The sequence below is a fragment of the Herpailurus yagouaroundi genome, unplaced genomic scaffold, assembly GCF_014898765.1.
Source record: "Herpailurus yagouaroundi ecotype Mexico unplaced genomic scaffold, PumYag 183, whole genome shotgun sequence".
In the NCBI taxonomy this organism is placed as follows: domain Eukaryota; kingdom Metazoa; phylum Chordata; class Mammalia; order Carnivora; family Felidae; genus Herpailurus; species Herpailurus yagouaroundi.
The window spans coordinates 13,915,127-13,934,444 of record NW_024412414.1 but is presented as its reverse complement, the minus strand read 5'-3'; the positions used below and the strand labels follow the sequence as shown (position 1 = coordinate 13,934,444).

General features: G+C 38.4%; 1 protein-coding gene, 1 long non-coding RNA gene and 1 pseudogene across 10 annotated transcripts in view; 2 read left to right on the top strand and 1 right to left on the bottom strand.

The window, feature by feature from the left end:
- CHL1 (cell adhesion molecule L1 like) overlaps positions 1-19,318 on the top strand; it is a 200,188-nt gene that overhangs the window by 8,598 nt on the left and 172,272 nt on the right. The gene's annotated exons all lie outside the window — the stretch shown is intronic.
- Positions 853-3,406, top strand: LOC121041346 (60S ribosomal protein L32-like; annotated as a pseudogene).
- LOC121041347 (uncharacterized) lies at positions 9,670-13,302 on the bottom strand. The gene is made up of 2 exons (XR_005795696.1): positions 12,214-13,302; positions 9,670-9,839 (listed from the first exon to the last, which is right to left on the bottom strand). It is a non-coding gene; the product is annotated as an uncharacterized LOC121041347 (long non-coding RNA).

The window sequence follows — 19,318 nt, the reverse complement described above, 5'->3', positions numbered from 1 at the left end:
GAAATCTTAACCAGTTATATTCCAGGGTTGAATGTAGCCATGGCCAAACATAAGGAGGTTTGATTTTCCATAGCTTCTTTAATTCAATGATATATTGACTGATTGGTTAATTGATTATAGGTCCTATGAGATATTGACCAGTCATTTTAAAAAGCTTTTATTAAATAATTGCTTTATCCTACAGACAGACTAAGGCTGTGTGCCAGGCTGATGCTTAAATAGCTACCACCTGTTAAATGTTTATGATATATTTTGCGTTCTCTGCGTAAGTCATTTACGTGAAGTACTATTATTTGTTTTTTTTTTTTCACTTAAAATATTTTTTAACGTTTATTTATTTTGAGGAACTAGGGGAGATAGAGCATGAGTGGGTGAGGGGCAGCAACAGAGGGAGACACAGAATCTGAAGCAGGTTCCATGCTCTGAGCTGTCAGCACAGAGCCGGATGCAGGCTTGAACCCATGAACTGTGAGATCATGACCTGAGCCGAAGTTGGATGCTTAACCAACTGAGGCACCCAGACGCCCCGTGAAGTACTATTATTATAATGCCCATTTTGAGCTGGATGGCACAGACATTGTGGGGGTTTTGTCCAAAGTCACCCCATATGGCTTAGAACTGGCAGAGCCAGAACTCATCTGGACTGAAACTCAGAAGTGTCTGATTCCCAGCCCCAAGTCCCTAACTGCTACCTTGAACCCCCTTTGATTCTTTCATACAGCATCAGCACCCTGTGTTAATTCAGGGTGCTGTAACAAAGTACTCTAGGTAGAGAGGCTTATAAACAAGAGAAATTTTTTCCTATATTTCTGGAAACTGGAAGTCTGAGGTCAGGGTGCCAGCATAGTCTGCTTCCTCTTGTGAGGGCCTTCCTCCTGGTTGACTTTTCATTGTGTCTTCACAACAAGAATGGCTGAAGGAGGACAAGAGAGCTCTCTGGAGTCTCTCTCATCAGGGAACGAATCCCATTCATGAGGGCTCCACCTCACTACCTAATTACCTACCAAAGGCCATACCTCCAAATAGTACCAGTCTGGGATTTGGATCTCAACATAGGTATTTTGGGGGGAGCCACAACCATTCAGTCCTTTGCCTACCCTTTCTTTTCTCTCTAGGACTTCATTTCCCAAGTGTGCGGTGTCAGTGCCCCCTTGGTTAGCAGGATTCTCTATAGTCTATGGAGAATATTATATCCTCTATAACTATAATCTTCATCAAGAGCTAGCACGTGTCCCTGTTGTTTATCCAAGTTTACCTGTACCGTGTCTTCATTATCTCAGTTAAACATGTGGAAAAGGAGATCTAAAGGATTCTTCTTAAGGTATGACATGAAAATGCATGCTTAATCCCAGGAATGGCAGCATTTAAAAAGACTATCCAAAAGCCTTAATGCAACAGATTAATTGTGAGGGGCTTCCATGTAAACGATACACTGGGAGAGGAGGGTGTTTGTATTCTCTCCAAAGTCTTGTCGTAAAAGCATTTGGTGCCTGACTCTTCCTGTCCCTGGGCACCAGTATATGTAAAATTCAACCTTTACCCTCCCCATAGCTTTTGCTTGCCCTCATTACCATTCTTCTGTCTTGGCAGAAATGTTTCTGATGCTCTGTCATACTGATATGCATGGACTTCCCTCGCATCTGGCTGTTACATGTAACCAATTACATTACACGGTTGGCATTTCGACAAAGGTGTGAGTATCTGCCACCCCAGATTAAGATAGGAATAGTTGACTATGGCACATGTCATAAAGCAGCCTGACTCTTCTTAAAATGACACCAATCTTCATGATGGCACTATCTTTATTCACAGCTGTCAATTAAGGCTTTAGAATTAAAAAAAAAAAAAATTAACCCTATCCTAGGCATGGTCAATATATTTGGGATTTTGAGAGGTATTTGATTTCTTGGTTTGGGGTATTTAGAAACAGATGTTATTATTTTTTTTTAATGTGCAAAATATAAACAGTGTTTGTATTTTCAGATACTAAGGAATTCCCATTTCTTTTTGTGTAATAGAGGCAAAAATGTTTGCTTTTTGCTTTGCCTAGACAGTTTTTCTCATTTCCTTGGACATGGGAAATGGATTTGTTGTAGGGCTTTTGTTGGACCCATGTCTGCTTCTCTAGAGTACAGTACTTGGCTTCTCAAGAAATATATTCATTTTTGTGTTATAAATCCAAAGACTTACTAAACTTGTTCTGTAAAATGTATCTGATGACACAGTGGAGAATTCATTGGATTAAAACATCTAAGGCATTATACAATGGCAATAAATTGTAACATGGCCCACAATTGTAAGCAAACAAAGAAAAATAATAACAATTTTAACATCTATACACTGCACCAGAATGAATAATAGGCTGTTTGGATTATTTTTTATTATTGACTAATTTGAGATGGATACTATTTTTCTATAAAGGAGATCTGAGTGAATGGATAAAAATAGAAAGCCCAAATAAAGGTGTTTAACTTTGACCTTGATTCAATTTTGCTTTGTAACGTCTAGCAATTAATTCTCAGTGGTGCTAGATTTCAAAGGGTATCAACAGACCAACTTTCCATGCATAGAAGCATCTGCATGTAATTGATTTGGGCTGCATTTTTTAAGATAGTTGACTTGCTTGAAATAATACTAAAGGACCACCAGTGAGCACTTCGGATTCAACTCGTGTGCTTTTGTGAGTCAGGTTCAAATAAACTGGATTTGACCTTAACCACTAACCCCTGAAAAAGGGGCTGGCAGTCATCACAGTGAATGCCATCCAATTATGTATAAAAATTGATATGAGTCCTCTCTTCCTCTGAGCTGCCTGGGGAGCTAGCAGCCATCTCCTGCTTGGCACCATGGCTGCCCTCAGACCTCTGGTGAAGCCCAAGATCATTAAAAAGAGGACCAAGAGGGACGCCTGGCTGGCTCACTTGGTAGAGCTTGCGACTCTTGATCTTGGGGTTGTGAATTCGAGCCCCATGTTGGGGATAGAGCTTAATTAAAAATAAAATATTTTACTTAATTAAATACATGAAAAGAGGACCAAGTAGTTCATCCAGCACCAGTCAGACCAATATGTCAGACTCAAGCGCAACTGGTGGAACCCCAGAGATGTTGATAACAGGGTGTGGGGAAGAGTTGAGGGCCAGATCTTAATACCCAACATAAGGGAGCAACAGGAGAACAAAGCACATGCTGCCCAGTGGCTTCTGGAAGTTCCTAGTCCACCATGTTAAGGAGCTTGAAGTGCTGCTGATGTGCAGCAAATCTTCCTGTGCAGAGACTGTTCACAGTGTCTCCTCCAAGAACCGCAGAGCCATTGTGGAAAGAGCAGCCCAGTTGGCCATCAGGGTCGCCAGTCCCAATGCCAGGCTGCACAGCAAAGAAAATGAATAAACAGCTTCTGTGCATGTTGTACTTGTATTAGTAATATCATGACACTATTACAAAAATGATATGAGTCTTTTGAATTGGAAATTGACCTCTATACCTAAAACCTCTTTTTGAAAACTTGCTTACTCCCTCTATTTTCCTGTTTCACCAGCTGTAAACTGAGGACAGAAACATTTACCACTGCCTCCCTGTGTTGGAGGATTAATGAGCTAATATTTGTAAAGTGCTTTGAAGATAAAAGTGCCAGCTATTATTATTACTAATAAACCATTTTTCTCCACTGTAATTTTGGACAGCAGCCATTAAAAACTCATTACTGTATTTAACAGTAAAACAATCTGCTACAGCCCTGTATTTACTGCCTCAATTAAGCATGCATTCCACTTCCTTGGCCCCTCAAAATTCAGAGCTGATGAGGACGGACAGAAAGGTGTATGTTGTTATTTCCCAAGTTCATTTAAATAATGGGTTTAACAAACTGGATGCTTATAGTGGAGAGTAGGTTGATGGTTTCTGCTGAAAACCAGACTATGTCCTTAATGGGAGGCTAATTTGGCTGTGCATTTGGTTCTGTGCCCTATGAAGGGAATGGAGTGCCTGCTTCTGGGTTTTTATTCAACTGGATTCACATCACGTTTACTGCCTTTGAAGATTGTATTCCAGTGTCCTTAGGGTTGTTTCAAACTGGTTCCATGAATAAAGTACGTTTATTTGAGTAGTCGTCCGTGTGTGTGCACACATGGTGGAGAGCAGGCCAGGGTGTGTGCTGTTTATGACTGATCCTAAAAACTGAAGTAATGATGCAGCTACTTCCAGTCCACAAATACTGAAAAATAAAAATGGAGGTCTTGAATTATGCAGAGCAGTTCATTAATTTGTAATTAGCGTGTTGTATTAAATTTCTTCAATACTAATTTATTTTGATCTATGTAGATGTCCTAAAATACTGAATGGCATTTCTCACCTATTGCCAAAACAATGCTCATTTTCCCCTATGCTGTTGTACTACTGCAGATAAGAGTAAGAGATTTAAAATAAATTAGTGATTAGAATGACAATTTGAAGTGTACTCAATAGCTACCTCCAGTGTCTAAATCCTAAACTAATATCTAAAAGTTGAATGAAGAGGCCTCATAGCAACCTAAATTCCCTGAATTCACCACAAGCATTTTCGTATGGAAAGACCTGTCTCAGTGACTACTTACTCTTAATTTAGAACCATTCTAATAAGCATAACGCTCTGTTTTATTTTAGTGGATGACACATATACACTGCAAGTTAGAACAGATGATGGAAATTTTGCAGATTCGTTCACAGGCAAAAGAAGTTAGAGCTAGCATGTCCTCAGCAAGGGAGGAGAATGGAGAGGCTGGAAAAAGGCAACTCAAATCATGATGGCTCTCTGTGTGATCCTGAGTCATTAAGAAGTTACTACAAAGTAGTTTAAACTAAAAAATATTTTGGTATATCACCTATAGGTATATAAATCATTAATTTGAAAACATGTGAAATCATCTTTCATACTGACCTGTTTAAGAATGTTACATATAAATACAAAACAGGATTATTAAATTCCCCAAACCTCTTACAAGATGTTCTTCTAGAAGCAAGGCACTAATAACTGCCCAGGTACTATCGTTTGGAGATAAGATTTTGCACTGCAAGCGTGTCATAATGTATTTTTTTTTTTGTTACTATCACTTAGGGAGGCCATGCTTTGTAAATACTATCACCATTCCATTGACTTCTGAAATTGAGCTCATGCTATTTTCATCATTTATTTTTGTTGAATTGTGCATGGGGAATTCACCATATGGCTTTAAACTGTTTAAGACCTCAGTAGGAATGTGCTTTGCATATGAGATTCTTGGGGGAAATACACAAGTTGCTTATCGTTTGGAAGAAAAGTACCTGGAGACTTATGTGTAGCTAAGAGGGAAAATGATGAAAAATTAGTTTGAATTGTGACTATGTAGCAATTTATGTAAAATGTAAAGGGACACTGTCGGGTTATCTTTTGGCACATTATTAACTCGTAACTTAAACATCAATTTTATAAATTGCTTTTGTGGGTCATGCTTTTGTGGATTAGGAACTCAGGGAGGGCTAAGGTGGTGACCTACCTGGTGACAACCGGGGTGACATGGTGTTCAGATGGTGGCTTGGCCGGGCTTCCCTAGTGGCCCCAAGATGGCCTCACTTGCATGTCTGGTGTTATGCACATTCAAGCAGAACTGAGTTCAGTTGGGCCCCTCTTTGACCTCTGTTTCTTTTCATGTAGCACATGGTCATTCCTCTGGTCTCTCAAGTAGGTCATTAGACTTCGCACATGATGGCTCAGAGCTCCACAAGTCCAAGTTAGAAGATTGTTGGTTCTTGTAAAGACTAGGCCTGAAGCAGGTTCAGCCTCCCTTCCACTGTAGTCCAAACAATCAAACACCAGTCTCTGTAATAAGAGAATTCTCTTTAATAAGAGAATTATTAAACCCACTGTGATACCATTTACTCACCACATGACTGATACCAAAGTGGAAGAAAACATGGAACAGGTGGAACAACGCTGTGCCCCAAAGGGACACTCCTTTCTCTTCCTACTTCCTAGATCTGTTAACCACAGGAGAACACACGACTTTGAGAGAAGGGAATGTGACAGGAGAGTGAACTTTGGCTAGCCAGAGGCCCCCATGCCTGGAGGGAGAGAGAATAGAAGTGAGAGGCTGTGCGGCGAGTTAGGTGAGGACACTTCAGGCTCAGATTCCTTAGTGGGATGGGCTTTTCTGATGCTCTGTATCTGTCATCTGTTTGCATTTATCCTAACTCTTTTCCATTCATCTTGGAAGTGGGTTGACCTCAGGAAAACTAAGGGTACCCCAGCAGAGTCAGAAGGGCCATGGTGAAACTCAAATGCTAGGAAACAGGGAGTTGACTACTTAGATTGCACAAGGCACTAGGCTTGAGGAGGGATGGAAAAAAGCCTCTCCGTTTCCTTCTATTTATCTGTCATAGCCTCTAACAAAAAAGGAAGCAGGCTTCATGCACCAAAATGATGATTGTGCATTTGGCTTCAGCCTTTCTTTACCTGTAACTTCCAGAAGCAGGATTGTAATGGAAAGGGGACTAACAGGTGACAAATACTAACATTATTCTCCTATCTTCCTGCAGTGCTTTGCGAGCGCAGAGCAAGAAGCAGGTTAAGAATATACAGCAAGGGAGCTGTCTTGGGCTGTTTCTTTCTCTTCAAATGCTCACGGATAATGGATGGAGAACAACTACTGCGGTGCCTGATACGGGTTCAATTTGTGTTCTCAATGCCTCTACTTCTGTCTTTCCTCACACCCTCCCATCATATTCTTCCTGCTATGGCATGCCATTTTTCTCTCAGTGCTTGGGAGCCATGCATACTATTATTCTTCCACCTCTGTTACATTATCCCACCCTTCTGATAAACATGAGTGGATGTTTTTCTCCTGCAGTCTTGCCAAAAGCACTTACAGAGTATTGCACTATATTTGTCATATTTCAAAAACTCTTTCAGCAGGCAAAATGCAATATATGTAACTCTAAAGTGCTATGGTATGGTGAATTTAATTCTATATTGCTAATGTTGGCAATTGCCTTTAAATAAGAGGCACACATAAATATGATTTAATGTGACGTTTATAAAAACAAGGTGGTTAAGCAAGGTGGGTATTAATCCTGTTCAGAGAGGTTAAAGGAACTCATGTTGTCTGATTTTGTCTTAAGGTATTGCAATGACAAATTGTTTAGCCATTGATAAAATGTTTCCTTGTTCAGAGAATGTAAGTTTTTAGATGATACAACCTGTAAAGTCGTATTAAAAACTGTTGGGACTGTTGAAACACAGGCAATCCTCAGAAGTTTTCTGTGGTTTCTTTTGGTCTAGCAAAATACATTTTTACTATAGCAAAGAGCACCTCTTGGCCAGTCTTGCTTTAGCAGTTTTCCATCTGTCCTGTGCATCCTTTCTCTACTTTTAACTGACCACAAAGCCTGCTTCACCTTTCTCCTTGACACACTGAGACTTATTTCTCATGAACTATTCCGGATAGTTCCTTGTTCAGCTTTTGAATCATTAGACCACTACAGCCTCCCTCTCCCTGGATTTCTGCCTTTTGTAACTATTCTTGTCCACTAAGGTCTAAATGTCACTGTTAAAATCCCCTTTCTCGCTTGTCACTTTGACCATGATGTCACTTACTTCCCGAAAATTTCCCCTCGCTCCCCACTACTTTGCAGGCCAAGTAACTGTCACACTTGGTTTCCACATTCAGCCGGACTCAGCCTTCATTATTCCCTTCTACTTTCCTGTATCCTTAGAGACCTGTCCTTTTACCCAATAGCTTGCTGTTCCTGCCTTCTTAGCACTCCTGTCTTCCCAGATAGATTTCCTGCTGTTCCTTCTTCTTGTAATAACCGGTCACTCATTCATCTCCCATTCTCTGAGACTCCCTGAAATACACCATCTTCAGTATTTTTGTCATAATTTACTTACATTTTTTAACGGCACATTAAAAAAAAATATGTTGCCTTAAGCTGGAGGTTTTATTTCATTACTGTAAATGAAACCCCAGTGTCAGTGGGAAACAAGACAGGTAACTACAAATGTTAAAACTATGAAAACAGTCCAAGGTCATTAAATGCTAGCTAGATAGTGTTGCCTGCCGATGGTTCTGGGTTGCCTCCATAAAATAGCAAGATTAGTAAAGTTAGTGTTGTTAGTGTTATATTAGGACCTCCTGGAGACTCCTACTTTTTTGTACAGTCAAAAGGATTACAAGAGACTGCAAAGGGGATGTTCACTTAGATCATCCCAAAGGACTTCTTAAGATCACCGCAGGACTGAGAACAGTGTCTGGGACATGCAGCCCAATTCAAGGAGGGTGAAGACATCCCTTAGAAAAACTCAACACACTTCTATGCCTTTATCCTATGAGGTTCCTGCATTTAACCATTAGATGAAAATTTGTGAAGTTCTTGCAGTGTGAAAATCTCTCTGCTGGATGGATGAATTCCAAGATGAATCAGATACAGTAGCTGGCCTGAAGATGCTTGCAGTTACCACTGAATATATGTCCACAAAATAGTATTAGTGTTAACATCTATGCGGTTTTTGCAGTCTGACACTCTGAAATGTTACAAACCTCCAGTATAATTAAGGACATGTACTCAAGTGGAATGTAAAATAGAGGACCAAACATGCCACAAGGAATGTATAGACAGTATATGATCAGAACAGGAAAGATTACTTCCAGTTTATGCACTATTAAAAGTGCCAGGGAAGAGGTAGGATTTGAAAGACAAGGAAGAAATTCCATTGAAATTACCATTTCTCTGTAGCAAAATAAATGTGCAAGCCCTAATTAATGAGCAATTAATTTTTATCAGGATTTATTACACTGTAATCTTGTGCTGTTAGAGAAAACCTTCTTGTGTGATAAAATGTGATTTGATTACCTTTCTCAAGTTCTGAAAGGCTTATTTATCCATGTATTATATAAAACAGGAGCCCTCCCTAATTTGGCATAGGCTTAGAGAAAGCCACACCTAGGTGGAAGATGGGTACCTTCACCATATTTCTATTTTAGGGAGCCAACCTAATACCTGCTTGATTGGGAAGTCAGGGGATATGGACATCCAGAGCCATCATAGGGATGTTTGAGTCCTATGACCTTGGGATGTGCTTTTCAATTCTGAGGTGACCAGGAAATCAGAGGTTCCCAGCAGAAAAGCACAGCACTTCCCTGGCTATTCAGGTGCATTAATTTCTCCTTTATGTCTCAGCGTGCTGCCGACTCTGTGCTCTGTGGTCCCTTCTAGGACCTAGTTCTCAGTCCTAGAAGGTCAGATAATGCAGAGAAGGCTGTCGTGTGGTTGGTTCTCTAGACTTAATATGCTTGTGAAATGAAGAAAAGGGAAAAAATAAAGGAAAGTAATGATATGGTCATCAAATATTAAGAGCTGATGATGAAATACCAGGATTTTTTAAATTGTTTGTGTAATAGTCATCCATTTTTCAAGTGAAAATATTTTGTGCTTTTCTTAGAGACTTGAGCCCATGTGGTACATTACAAATATCACTTCTAAAATTTTTTTCATTTAACAATTTTTAAAGTTTTATTAATTTCAGTAATCTCTAAACCCAACATGGGCTTTGAACTCATGACCCCCCCCAAGATCAAGAGTTGCATGTTCTTCAGACTGAGGCAGCCAGGCACCCCTCCTTTTTGTTTTCTTATTAGCCATACTAACACTTACATAATCGACTTCTTGAATCTTTTATATATTGCATTTTAATTACATCAGTAATTTCACTTTTTAAAAAAGGTAGGGAAATGAATATCCACAGTATTACTCAGTGATGAATGTTCTTGCTTCCGATAGCATCTTGTATAATGCATTCTTCTCTTTCATTACTGTGGGTATTTCATTAATACCTAGAAATACAGAAAATATAACTTCTTAAAGTTCAGTAGGAGAAAGCATAGTGTGTTAGTAGAGTTGAAAAAGCAATAGTTGCAGTGATATGAAATATCCTGGCTTTATTTTCTGAACTTACTCCTTACAAATGTTAATCATGTGCACCTAGTCAGTAACAGTGACAAGGCATATAGACAGAGACTATAAAGTTGAGAATTTGAACACGTAGCATGTGTTTGTATACATAACATACACGTACATAACTGCTCTTTTGTAAATCTACATAACCTCACTTATGCTGAATTCACTGTCTTAGGCTCTGCTTTCTCAGCAAGCATGTTTCAGCAAAATGAAAACCTTGTAAAATTGTCATGGATTAGCTTATACCACTGTATGTTTGTTAAGTGCGAAAAGTGACATTTATTTCTCGGCCTCATACTAAGTGACTAATTATAAAACCTTGCTGTGCATTGAAGCGTAACTCTCAAAAGCTTTACAACTTGACTTTTGACAAGGATGCCATTGCCATCTATTGAAATGATGTGATAGTGAAGTTTACTTGCATTCGCCATTTTATGAATTAGAAGTTTTGTTTTGTTTTTTTTTTGTTTGTTTTTTTTTACTTTCCGCATTTCTACTCATTTTTTATTTATTTGGCTCCATGAAATAGTCACCTTCATCATATTTGTCAACTTCCAGCCTAAAGCTTTGGAAATTGGTATAATGAATGTTCTAAATGGGCATAAATGTCTTTAGAGATATTTTAACCCCCAAGAATGTGAGATCTGAGTCCTACCTGCCAAAATATGGCAGAAAATATAAACAAAAAATTATGTTTAAAAAATACCCCTGTATTTAGAGGAATAATACTAATCAGATAGTATTTTAAGACTCAGGAGTGCTTGGCTGGTTCATTCACTGGAGTATGTGACTCATGATCTCAGGGTTGTGAGTTCAAGCCCTATGTTGAGTATAGAGATTACTTAAAAATAAAATTTTTAAAATACATAAAGAAAAATCCATGACTAATGGTACTGTTTTGAATTGAGGTATTGTGGGGAAAATAGTATTACTGGAGCTTGAAGCTTTGGCTCTTTGAGGGTGTATGGCAGAATAATTGTAAAAACTGCAGTTTGTTTTTATTGATCTGTTTTGAATCTACAGTTGACTTTTCTATATGACAGTTGAAAAGAATCTTCTTACTTTTTGTGTATTCTTTTTAAAGTGTCCATGAGAAGGATGAAAATGAATACTCTGGTAAAGCAGTTGAGCGTGAATTGTGAAATAATGTACCAGAATAGCCTCTGTACCCTAAGATAGTCAACATATAACAGATCTTTCCATAAATAAACATAAAATAGTTTGTGCTGATAGATGCCTGGAATAGTAAGATGTGGATTTACCACAAGCTTTGGAACTTCATATTTCTCTATGACTCTTAACTGACCATAGGTATCGACAATATATTTGGGAGGCTTATTTCTCCAATAGGCATAAGATGCTATTGGACACTCAAGGAACACTGCTGGAGGCAACCTTTGACATTGACAAAGTGGAACATTTGGGAAAGGATTGCTAAATACGGCGATTCATACCCAGAAAACTAGCATTTTGCCATTTGCTAGCATTTTCCTAATTTGGCAGTGGTTTCCAGATGCCACACCCAGATCTCTCTCTCTCTTTTTTTTTTTTTTTTTTTTTTAGCAATGTTGATTTATGGAAATGTTTTGATAGAGGCTTAAAAGCTAACACCAAATTCAGCAGTGCAGAAAGACTCCAAATCATATTCTTTTTTGTCAATATTTTCACTAGGGCAATGTCAGATATTAAATCACCTAGAATTAGTTATGTGCCATTTCAGCAACCTTTTGTGCGCAATCTGCTCCAACCCGTTTGTGCTGATTAGCAGTTTAAAAAGTCTGCAGAGGAAGGGAATTTTCAGTAGCTTCCCCCCCCCCCCCTCTCCCCCCCCCCCCGCCCCAGCCCTGTGTGCACTGGGGAAGGAATTACCTTCTGTGCAACTCCTAAATAATTTTGTTGACCAGATTCATGCTAGAAAAGAACAGTATCAGAAAAAATTTACCTACATATGGGTCTGAAGCTATGCTCCCAGATATAAGAGAGGGCAAGAACCAGTGACTCGAAGTGAAGTGTGTGTGTGTGTGTGTGTGTAGTTCTGACTCCAAGGAGTCATTCATTCATTCATCAAATATTTATTGAGCTGTTTATAAATCCCAGGCACCGTGGTAAGCATTAAAATGAAGATAAATTCCCTGCCTTCCAGAGTCTACCATTACTGAGAATGTCAGCCAATAAATAAGTAAACAAATAAAATCATTAGAGGAAAGAAACAAAGGATTATGATAGAGAAAAATGAAAGGAGGAACTTACTTTTAGAAAGGCTTTTCTGAGAAGGTGACTTTCAATCCGAGCCAGAAGGGGAAGAAGGCAAACAGGAAAAAAGCCAGGAGACCAGGGTTCCAGGCAGAGGGGCAGGGAGCGGAAAGGCGCTGTGGAAGGCAGGAATTTGGCATGGTGTAGAGCTGACAGAAGGCTAGAAGCTGGAGTGCAGGGAGCTTGGGAGAGATTGGCAAAGGTAAGGTTAGGGCAGATCCTGTGAGGCTTTACAGGTCATGGATAAGAATATGAATTTAAAGCACACTGTAGGAACTTCAAAGGAATCCAAGCAGTTCAAGCAAGTTGATCTGATTTATGTTTGTAAAAAAATCACTTTAGCTGTTGCATGAGGAGTGGATTGCAACAGAGAGCAGGACCAGTTGGTATTCCACTTGGGGAATGAGAACAACTTGGACTTGAACTAGGGTGTGATAAAGGGGATTTGTGAGACTGTTTATTGTACTTTTAATAAGATGATATGGGTGGTTTGGGGATTGTTGTGAGAAATAGCACACAGCCCCTGCAGGCAGGAAACCTACATAGGAAACAACCAAAGAATATGGGGTTGTGAGAAGAAGAGGTTTAAGATACGTGTTTCCATGCTGCCTGGTAGTGGAGGGATTCGGATGAGCCTCAGGAGGGCTCAGGGCTGGGGTGAGTGACATTTAGTGAGCTTCTGGTCTGAAAGAGGGCATGCACAGCTGAAATAATGTGCGTGTGCTCCACCGGGGGAACCTGCTCATTAATTCTTACAGCAGTTTTGTGTTGGGTATGGAAGATGAAAGACATTTTCCATTCAATTATTGATCATAAGCATGATGTGGTTTGATTAAAATGGAAAGATAATTGTATCAAATAGAATTGGGTTATCTTTTTCCCCCCTTGCTATATTTTAATTTACCCTGTTTAAGTTTTTCCATGTGAGTAGAGAACACGGTACCCACCTCCCCCTTCCCAAGGAAAGAAGCATTTTATAATGAAAAGGGTTACTGAATAGCAAGTAAATTATGTTGATTTTAACCCAAATGCCTACCCTATTTATTTTGCTGTATACATTAGTGATGTGAAAAGCTTCTAACTGTTCTCTCCTAGGACAATTAAAGTTTAGGCTTTAGATGTTTATTTTCATATATATATATATATATATATATATATATATGTATATATGTATATGTATATATGGTTATAATCTGTTATACAGATAATGACATAAAGAACAAATAATAATTTTTAAATTGGTGAGAAAATAAAAAGATAACACAATGGAAAAATGGGCAAAGAGAACACATTTTAGAAAACAGAAACTCAAATGGCCAAAAACACATGTAAAGACACTCGACTTTAATCAGGACAGTGTGAATTAAAATCACAGTGAAAACAAATTATAACTCATCTGTAGCCATGGAATATTATTCAGCAATCACAAAGAATAGACCATATGCAATAACATGAATGACTCTCAAAGCATCATGCTGAGTGAAAGAAGGCAGACCTAAAAGGATAAATTTTGTATGATTTCATTTATAGAATATTCTGGAAAAGGTAAAACTGGAGGGACAGAAATAAGATCAGTGATTTCAGGGATAGTGGGTGAGGTTTAGGAGTTGAGGTGATGAGAATATTTTGTATATTGATTACAGTCATGTTTTTTTTTTATTTTTTTTTTAACATTTATTTATTTTTGAGACAGAGAGAGACAGAGCATGAACGGGGGAGGGGCAGAGAGAGAGGGAGACACAGAATCGGAAACAGGCTCCAGGCTCTGAGCCATCATCAGCCCAGAGCCCGACGCGGGGCTCGAACTCACGGACCGCGAGATCGTGACCTGGCTGAAGTCGGACGCTTAACTGACTGCGCCACCCAGGCGCCCCTGATTACAGTCATGTTTAAACAAATGTATAGTTTTGTCAATATTTGCTGAATTATACATTTAAAACTTGTTAATTTTACTCCATGTAAATTATGCCTTAGTAAAGCTGATTAAAAAAAAAAAAAAACAATGAGGGTGTGTTTAACATTTACTGGACTGCAACAGGGAAAATATCTAGAACTAGATGTTGTGAAGATATCAGGAAATGGGAGCATTCATGCTCTGCTTGTGTGAGTGAAAGGTGACAGAACCCCCTGTGGGAGGAGGAATTCACAGCAGCTAGTGAGGGTGAAAATGTTTATCCCATGGGATGCTCCAGCCATTCTGCAGCTGCATGATTACCCAAGAGAAGTGCTCATGCATGTGCTCAAGGGGGACTATACAGTCAGGAAGGAAGAATTTCTTCTGCTATTCAAGGTCCTTCTAGCTGGACTAAGAATCAAATTGACATGAGACAGATTAATGGGAGGAAATCATATTTAATTTCATACACATGAGAAATCCACACAGACAAGGAAATTCCAAAGACAGTCAAAGTGAGGTATATATGTCTTTTTGAAATAAGGAGAAGTAGGTAGGCGTCTGGGACTTCACAGGAAATGAATGTAACCCTTAGGAAGATGAAAAAGAGTTAAAGGTATAGGAAAGAAATGTGTGTGGGCCACTCAGAAACAATGGGGCATAGAGGGCTTTGATCAAACAGGCCTTGCTAAGTTCCCCCTGTCTATTATACCAATTCATAATATAACATAGTTTTATCTCTGGTGATAGTTTTCTTCTTGGAGCAGTTCCTCTATCTAAATTCTTTTCAGGTAGTTGAAGAGGGTGGTAAAGAGCTTTTCTTGAATCTTCTGGGTTTTGATTGCTTTTAACACAAAATCATCTTCATACGAAAGGGGCCCATTTTGAGGCAGCCTGCTTTTATGCCCTACAATACAAACATGTACTGTGAACCATTTGTTTTGTTTAATTTTGTGTTGTTTTGTTTTGTTTTTTAGTATGCTCTATGCCCAAAGTAAGGCTTGAACTTACAACCCCAAAATCAAGAGTTGCATGCTGTATTGACTGAGCCAGCCAAGTGCCCCCCGCGTTGCAGTCATTTATAAGTACATAAAGTGTAAAAAACCTAAACGTCTATCAAAAGGGGATGAGTAGATTGAAATATATAAAATATTTAGTATATGCGTGTTGACTTCTATAGAACAGTTCAAATGAGTGAATATATTACATTCAAATATAAATGTAGATTTTGAAAACAATTAGAATTTTTTTTAATGTTTTTTTTTCTTTTTGAGACAGAGAGAGACAGAGCATGAGAAGGGGAGGGGCAGAGAGAGAGGGAGACAGAATCTGAAGCAGGCTCCAGGCTCCGAGCTGTCAGCACAGAGCCCGACGTGGGGCTCAAACTCACAGACTGTGAAATCATGACCTGAGCTAAAGTCTGACGCTTAACCGACTGAGCCACCCAGGCGCCCCTATTTTGAAAACAATTTATGTGGAAAAAAACAAGTGTCAGAATGATACCTTGTGTATGATACTATTAAAAAGCAAAATTCAAATGAGTACATTTTTTAAATCTAATGGGCCTTATTCAGTGATTCATGAATCAGGCAGTATCCTGTCTAGCATATAGAAAGGAGCTCTGAGAAGGTGTACAAAGTGAAAGACTTTTAGGGGCAGAAGGGAGCACATACAAGGAATAGTAGCAAAAAGTGAATTGCTTCAAACGAGGTCACTTTCCTTTAGGAGGTAGCAGAGATCTATCGGGTAGATTACCTTGCTATTGCTGATCAGGCGATTCTTGATTGATGAGTGTAGGATTCCATTTCTAGGACAGGCTGAAACTGTAAGTTAAGTCTTGGTTTGGTGTGGTTAGGCTTAGCATAAGCAACTCCATTTGGGGCCTGTTTTCTTGTTAACAGTAGCAATTATGTGAATTAAAAACACTCATGCAACACTATATTTTCTTTGTAGAAGATAAAAATGTGTTGCTAACACATTAAATTAAATATGTTGGCTCTTTTTAGGACTAAAGGGAAATGAAATTTAGAAGGGAAATTTAGGGGCTTTCAACTTAATTTCTTGTATTTTATTTATTTAAAAAGTGATTTCTGGGGATGCTTGGCTGACTCGGTAAAGCATGTGCTGCTTTTTTTGTTTTGTTTTAAACAGGTTTATTGAGATTTTATTCACATACCATAGGATTCATCCATTTAAAATGTGCAGTTCCATAATTTTTAGTATATTCACAGATATGCACAACTGTTACCATAATCCATTTTGGTATAGTTTTATCACCAGAAAAATACCCCCATGCCATTTAGATTTCACCTCCTAGCCCCCAATTCTTCCAGCACTAAGCAACTACTAATCCACTTTCTGTCTTTATTGATTTTCCTATTATGCACTTTGTATGTAAATGGAGTCCTACAATATGTTACCTTTTTTTTTTAATTTTCTTTCTTTTTCTTTTTTCTTTCTTTTTTTTTTTTTTTGGTGTTCCATTGTTTATTTATTTCTGATACTAGGTTATTTATTTTTATTTTCTTAATTTATTTTTTAATTTACATCCAAGTTAATTAGCATATAGTGCAATAATGATTTCAGGAGTAGATTCCAGTGATCCATCCCCTATGTATAACACCCATTGCTCATTCCTAAAAGTATCTTACTTAATGCCCCTTTCCCCATTTAGCCCATCTTCCCACCCACAACCCCTCCAGCAACCCTCAGTTTGTTCTCTATATTTAAGAGTCTCTTATGTTTTGTCCCCCTCCTTGTTTTTATATTATTTTTGCTTCCCTTCCCTTACGTTCATCTGTATTGTATCTTAAATTCCACATGAGTGAAGTCATGATGTTTGTCTTTCTCTAATTTCGCTTAGCATAATACCCTCTAGTTCCATCCACATAGTTGCAAATGGCAAGATTTCATCCCTTTTGATTGCTGAGTAATACTCCATTGTATGTATATATACCACATCTTCTTTATCCATTCATCCATTGATGGACATTTGGGCTCTTTCCGTACTTCGGCTATTGTCGATAGTGCTGCTATAAACACTGGGGTGCATGTGCCCCATTTGAATAAGCACACCTGTATTCCTTGGATAAATACCTAGTAGTGCAATTGCTGGGTCATAGGGTAGTTCTGTTTTTTATTTTTTGAGGAACCTCCATACTGTTTACCAGAGTGGCTGCACCAGCTTGCATTCCCACCCAGCAATGCAAAAGAGATCTTCTCTCTCCGCATCCTCGCCAACACCTGTTGTTGCCTGAGTTGTTAATGTTAGCCATTCTGACAGGTGTGGTGTGGTATCTCATTGTGGTTTTGATTTGCATTTCCCTGATGATGAGTGATGTTGAGTAGTTTTTCATGTGCCTGTTAGTGTGACTTCCTCCTTGCCGATTTGGATGACTTTTATTACTTTGTGTTGTCTGTTTGCTGAGGTTAGGATTTCCATTCTATGTTGAATAATAGTGGCAACAGTGGACACCCCTGTTGTGTTCCTGACCTTAAGGGGAAAGCTCTCAGTTTTTCCCCATTGAGGATGATATTAGCAGTGGGTCGTTCATACATAGTTCTTATGATCTCAAGGTATGATCCTTCTATTTCTACTTTCTTCCGGGTTTTTATCAAGAAAGGATGCTGTATTGTGTCAAATGATTTCTCTGCATCTATTGAGAGGATCATGTGGTTATTGTCTTTTCTTTTATTGATGTGATGTATCACATAGATTGTTTTGCAGATAGTGAACCAGACCTGCATCCCAGGTATGAATCCCACTTGGTCATGGTGAATAATTCTTTTGATGTATCGTTGGATTCGGTTGACTAGTATCTTGTTGAGGGTTTTTGCATCCATGTTCATCAGGGAAATTGGTCTACAGTTCTCCTTTTTAGTGGGATCTTTGTCTGGTTTTGGAATCAAAGTAATGCTGGCTTCATAGAATGAGTTTGGAAGTTTTCCTTCCATTTCTATTTTTTGGAACAGCTTCAAAAGAATAGGTGTTAATCTTCTTTAAATGTTTGGTGGAATTCCCCTGGAAAGCCATCTGGCCCTGGACTCTTGTTTTTTGGGGGGATTTTTGATTACTAATTTGATTTCTTTAGTGGTTATAGGTCTGTTCAAATTTTTTCTTTCTTCTTATTTCAGTTTTAATAGTTTATATGTATCTAGGAATTTTTCCATTTCTTCCACATTGCCCAATTTACTGGTGAATAAATACAATATTCTGTTATTATTGTTTGTATTTCTTCAGTGTTAGTTGTGATCTCTCTTCTTTCATTCTTGATTTTCTTTATTTGTGTCCTTTCCGTTTTCTTTTTGATCAAAATGGCTAGGGGTTTATCAATTTTGTTACTTCTTTCAAAGAACCAGCTGCTGGTTTCATTGAACTGTTCTACTGTTTTTGTTGTTTTGTTTTGTTTTTGGTTTTGATAGCATTGATTTCTGCTCTGATATTTATTATGTCCGATCTTCTGCTGGTTTGAGATTTTATTTGCTATTCTTTTTCCAGCTCTTTAAGGTGTAAGGTTAGTTTGTATATGTGAGACCTTTCTTTCTTCTTTAGGAAGGCCTGGATTGCCATACACTTCCCTCTTATGACCACCTTTGCTGAGTCCCAGAGGATCTGGGCTGTGGTGTTGTTATTTTTATTGGCTTCCATGTACTTTTTAATTTCTTCTTTAACTTCTTGGTTAGCCAATTCACTCTTTAGTAGGATGTTCTTTAGTTTCCAAGTATTTGTTGTCTTTCCAAATTTTTTCTTGTGGTTGATTTCGAGTTTCATAGCATTGTGGTCTGAAAATATGCACAATATGATCTCGATCTTTTTGTACTTGTTAAGGGCCGATTTGTATCCATGTATGGGATATGTTCTGGAGAATGTTCCATGTGCACTCAAGAAGAATGTGTATTCTGATACTTTAGGATGAAATGTTCTGAATGTATCTGTTAAGTCCATCCAGTCCAGTGTGTCATTCAAAGCCATTGTTTCCTTATTGATTTTCTGTTCAGATGGTCTGTCCATTGCTGTAAGTGGGGTGTTGAAGTCCCTTACTGTTATGGTATTATTATCAATGAGTTTTTGTATGTTTGTGATTAATTGATGTATATTTTTGGGTGCGTCCACGTTTGAAGCATAAATGTCTACAATTGTTAGATCTTCTTGGTGGATAGACCCCTTAATTATGATATAATACCCTTCTTCATTTCTTGTTACAGTCT